The 5,634-nt window shown below is 39.3% G+C and overlaps 1 pseudogene; it reads left to right on the top strand.

Annotated features, from left to right (window-relative positions):
- Window positions 1-909: 909 nt before the first annotated feature.
- Window positions 910-1,466, top strand: LOC102866379 (annotated as a pseudogene).
- Window positions 1,467-5,634: the final 4,168 nt, after the last annotated feature.

Below are 5,634 nucleotides of genomic sequence, written 5' to 3'. Positions count from 1 at the left end.
GTGGCAATTGGACAATTAAAACAGACATTCAGGGGTGGGGGGGGGAAGAAGAACGAACTGGGAGGAGGGTAGAGAAAACAGTGCAACAATGAATGAATGAAAACTCAAAATCTCTGTAAATGTTCACTAAAACGAATAAAATTTAATAATTAAAAAAAAGAAACTCTATGTACAATACATCTAAAGCTGGTTCAGTCCTGCATCATCTTCAAGTCTCTGCTCTGCTTAAAACCATTGTTTTTAATTGTTGGGACTCCCTCTCTTTCACTGATCTTCTCCTTTTCCAAGCATAATTCCCCAGGTACTGACCCCTCCTGAGAATATACCAAAAATATGTGAGATGAGGTCTAGCCATCTTTGCTTCTAAGGAACACTCTAGCAGCCTTTTTTTCCAACACAGGTTTCTTTGTTCTTTTATCAGTTCATGATATCATTAATATTCCTTGCTTCCACTAAGGTATCAATTCTTTGATCTTCCTTAATTAGTGTCCAATTTCCACATGCATATGAAGCAACAGAAAACTCCATGGCTTGGGTTAGATGCACCTTAGTCTTTAACACCCTTGATTTTTAGCACTTTAAAGAGATTTGTGGATGCAGTATTGTTGTTGTTAGGTGTTGTTGAGTCAAGTACAAGCCATTGAAACCCTGTAAACTACAGATCTGAACCCTGTCCTGTCCTGTGCCATCCTCATACTTTCTGACACATTAGATCCCATTGTGACAGTCATCATTTCAGTCTCCTTGGTCAAGGGCCTTCCTCTCCTTTGCTAATCCTCTACCTCTCTGAACATCATGTCCCTCTCCAAGAATAACCCCTCCTAGCAACATGCCCAAAGTACGTGAGGTGAAGCCTCATCATCTTTGCCTGAACAAAGTGCTCTTGGTCCTATGTTTGCCTGCAGCATGATGGTGGTAGCTTCAATGTCAGTGGTGCTGAAGCAAGCCTTATGGGGGAGAAGCAGCCACAGCACCTGCTCCTCCCGTTTCCAGGGTTTCCAGGGTTCCAAGCAGGTTATCCAGTGCTACTACGTGGGGATTGTCTCAGGACCAAGACTCGAGACCCACAGCTCCTCACAGCTGATGAAAAACTGGATGTCACTACTCTAATAGGAATCACAGAAGAGCATATCGGAACTAGAAAAATCAGAATATTTGTTCCTGCTTGCAATAACATGCAATCTGGAGTAAACAACACAATGAAATGGAAGATGGAGTTCGGTACTGGTGAGCAATGAGAATATATTTTGGACATCGATGACAGATCCTTTGTCCAACATGGTTCTAACCTTCAGCATTAAAGAAGATGCCATTGTCTTTACAAAAAAAAACACAAAAAAAACAAAAAAACAAACCAAAAAGGATGGAGCTATGACATTGAAGAGAGAAAGATTCCAAAACCCAAGTCCAAGTCATATGGTGTAAATTTTTCTTGGAACAAATGAACAAGGGTATCCACAAAATAGGTTGACAGTGACTATATCTCTATACTTGCCTGTGAATAAGGTCACCTGTGCAGTCCATGTATAATGCATCGTTTAGTTTCTTAAAATTTGACTTTTAAAATAGACCCCCCAAAAAAAACCCAACAAAAAAAACCCACCACACTCTGGCTGTACCCTCTCCAAGACATATTTGTTCTTTCAGCAGTCCATGGGATGTTCAGCACTCTTCTCCAACACCACAGCTCAAAGGCATCAGTTTTCCTTCTGTCATCTTTATTCACTACCCATTTCTCAGATGCATAGCAAGTGACTTGGAAAGAGTACAGCCTGAATCAGATGCACCTTAGTCTTCAAACTAACATCATAACTCCTCAATAATTTGGAGAGGACCCTAACTGAAGATTTTCCCGGTGCAATATTTCTACTGGTTTTCTGACACTGGTACCTAGAACATTAGTTGTGGATCCGAGTAATATGAAGTTGTTGACAGTTTCAGTCTTCTCTCCATCTGTTATGATGTTGCCTGTTGATCCAGTAGTAAGAATCTTTGTTTTCCTGACACTAAGATGCAATCCATACAGAAGGCCTCATTCCTTGATCTTCTGCAACAAGAGCTTCAAGTCCTCCTCACTTTCAGCAAACAAGGTTGAGTCACTTAAATAACAAAGGTTATTGATGAGTCTGCCTCCAATTCTGACGCCGCATTCCTCTTTGTAGAGTCCAGAATCTTGAATAATTGCTTAGCATACAGACTGAATAGGTAAGGATAGAGAATACAACCCTGATTCACTCCCTTTTTAATTTTAAACCATGTTTTGTTCCTCTACTCCGTTCATACAACAGCCTCCTAATCTAAGTGTAGGTTTCACATGTGCATAATTAAGTGTTCTGAGATTCCCATTCTTCTCAATGTTAGCTATAACTTGTTATGATCCACACAGTTAAATGGCTTTGCATAGTCAATAAAGCACAAACAGATACTCTTCTGGTATTCCTTACTTAAAGTCAGGATCCATCTGACATCAGCAATGATATTCCTGGTTCTGTGGCCTCTTCTAAATCCTGCTTGGACTTCTGGCAGGTCCTTCTCTATATACTGTTTTAGCTGGCTTTGAATTATTTTTAGCAGTATTTTGCTTGTGTGTAATATTAATGATATTATTGATAGTTTCCACATTCAGTTGGGTCACCTTACTTGGAAATGGGAACAAATATGGACCTCTTCCAATCTGTTGGCCAGACAGCTGTCCTCTAAATTTCCTGGCATAGTTGGTGAGCTCATCCATGACTGCATCTGTTAATTGAAACAAGTCAATTGGTATCCCATCGATACCTGGGGCCTAAATTTCTGCCACTTCCTTCAATGCAGCTTCGGCTTCTTCCTTCATTGCTATTGGCTCCTGCTCATATGGTACTTCCTGAAATTTTCCAGTATCAATCAGGTTGGTTGATTTTTTTTTTTTTTTTGGTACATTGATTCTGTATATTCCTCCATCTTCTTTTGATTCTTTCTGGATCATTCAATGTATTATCCATAGCATCTTTCAATATTGCAATTTGAGGATTAAATTTATTTTTTCAGTTTTCTTAGTTTGAGAAATGCAGAGCGAGTTCTTCACTTTTATTCTCCGATTCCAGCTCTCAGCACATATCAGTCTATTTTTCTTTGTCTTCTTGGGCTGCCTTTTGAAATCTTCTGTTCAGCTCTTTTACTTAAGTATGTTTTCTCTTTGTTTTGACTTTCTTGAGGCTCCAGTGCAATTTTTAGAGTCTTTTCTGACATCCATTTTGATTTTTCCTTTCTTCTTTGTCTTTTTATGACCTTTTGCTTTCTAAATGGATGACATCCTTAATATCATTCCATAATTCAGCTGGAGCTGGTCTTAGATCATTGGTGTTCAACGCTTCAACTCTGTTCTTAAGATGATTTTGAAATTTGGGTGTCATAGATTCAAGATCATGTTTTAGTTCTTGTGGACTTATTTTCTTCAGCCTCAATTTGAACTTGGCCATAAGTAATTGGTCTGACTCAGAGTCTGCTCCTGGCCTAATTTTGAGTGCTGATTTTGAGCTGCTTCGATGATTCCTCCCGGAGATGCAGTCAGTCTGATTTCTATGCAGCCCATCAGGTGTGATCCATATGTAAAGTTGCCATTTGTGTCTTTAAAAAAAGATATTTGTAATGAATAAATCATTGGAAATACAAAACGAGATCATTCTATTTCCTGCCTTGTTTCTATTACAAAGCCCGTGTTTTCCAATTACAATTCCTTCTTCACTGTTCAAAATTTTGCCTTCCAGTCACCAGTTATCATCAACACATCTTGTTTGCATGTTTGGCCATTTTCAGGCTACAAGATTTGGTAAATATTTCCAAATTCTTCTGCTTTGGCTCTAGATGTAGGAATATATAGATGCTGTTGTTATGTGCCATCAAGTCACTTGCGACTCATAGCTACCTTACGTACGTACAAGAGCTCTAAATGCTGTTCTGTCCTGTGCTAACCTAGCCATCTCAAACCCACTTATTCCCACTGCTCTAGTCACAGAATCGATTCATCTTATCGAAGGTCTTCCTCTCCTGCGCCGCCCCTCCTCTCTGCCAAACATGATGTCCCTCTCCAAGAAACAGTCAGTCCCTCCTTGCAACATACAAAAGTATGTCAGACGAAGCTTCAGAATCCTTGACTCCAAGGGGCATTCCGACTTCACCATCTCCAGGACAAACCTGTTTGTTTTCCTAGCAGTCCGTGGTATATTCAACACTCTTCTCCAGCACCACAGCTCAAAGGCATAAATTCTCTTTCTGTCAGTCCTATTCACTGTCCAATTCTCTGATGCATAGCACATAATTGCAAAGATTAGAGCCCCGATCAGGCACACCTTAGTCTCCAGTCTGACATTGTTGCTCTTCAGTACTCTTGAGAGGTCTCTCACAGCTTACTTTGCCAGTGCAATTCGTCTCTTGATTTCCTGGCTGCTGTTAGCAAGAGTGTTGATTATGGAGCCAAGTAAATGAAAACTTAACTGTCTCAATCTCTTCACCATCCATACTGATGCTGCCAATTGGCTCAGTGGTGAGAATCTTTGTTTTCTTGATGTTGAGCTTCAGTCCATATAGGAGGCTGCAGTCCTTGACCTTCTGCAGCAAGTGCTTCAGGTCCTCCTCAGTTTCAGCAAGCAGGGTTGTGTCATATGCTTAACAGAGTTTGTTGATGATTCTTTCACCAATCCTGATGCCACATTCCTCTTCGTATAGTCCAACATCTCAGATGATCTGTTCTGCATACAGATTGAAAAGATATGGAGACAGAATACAGATGTCGTAATATATGTTTGAATGATAGTCATATTATTGGATTTTCCTTGTATGCATATGGATAGTATCCTATCACTCACAACATTATATTTCAGGATAGAACTTTAAATTGACTTTTTTATTATAAATACAATACCATTCTTCTGTTTTTCATTCCTAACCTAATATACCATATAATTATCTGATTTAAAGTGGTCAAAGCTAGTCCATCTCGTCTCACTGATGCCTACTATGTCAATGGTCATGCATTCCATTTCATTGTTCATGATTGCTAATTTCCCAGCATTCAAGCTATGCACATTCCATGTTATAGTTATGAAAGGATCTTTGCCATTGTTTGAAGTAGTTGGATTCAGGAAGGTTTTTATTTAACAAGCAGACAACCAACTACTCATATGCAAGTTCAAACTGAAGCTGAGGAAAATTAAATCAAATCCACGGGAAACAAAATTTGACCTTGAGTCTATTCTGCCTGAATTACAAAACCACAGGAAACAAAATTTGACCTTGAGTCTATTCTGCCTGAATTACAAAACCATCTCAGAAAAAAGTTTGAGGCCTTGAACACTGCTGAGCGGAAACCAGATGAGCTGTGGGAAAATATCAACAATATAATTCAGGAAGAATGCAAAAGATCATTGCAAAGACAGAGGAGGAAGAAAAGACCAAGATGGATGTCAGAAGAAACTCTGAACACTAGAACACCAAGAAGTCGAAGCCAAAGTGAAGGGAAGAAATAAAGATATTAAGGAATTGAATAGAAGATTTCAAAGGACAGTGCAAGAAGACAAATCAAAGTATTATAATGGAATGTGCAAGGAGCTGGAGTCAGAAAAATCAAAGGTGTCAAACTCACTCAGCATTTCTTAA

Source organism: Elephantulus edwardii, unplaced genomic scaffold (genome assembly GCF_000299155.1).
Source record: "Elephantulus edwardii isolate Elephantulus edwardi_28Jun2011 unplaced genomic scaffold, EleEdw1.0 scaffold00153, whole genome shotgun sequence".
NCBI classification, from domain to species: domain Eukaryota; kingdom Metazoa; phylum Chordata; class Mammalia; order Macroscelidea; family Macroscelididae; genus Elephantulus; species Elephantulus edwardii.
Note: the sequence above shows the minus strand (reverse complement) of the source record. Positions and strands in the feature narration are given on the sequence as shown.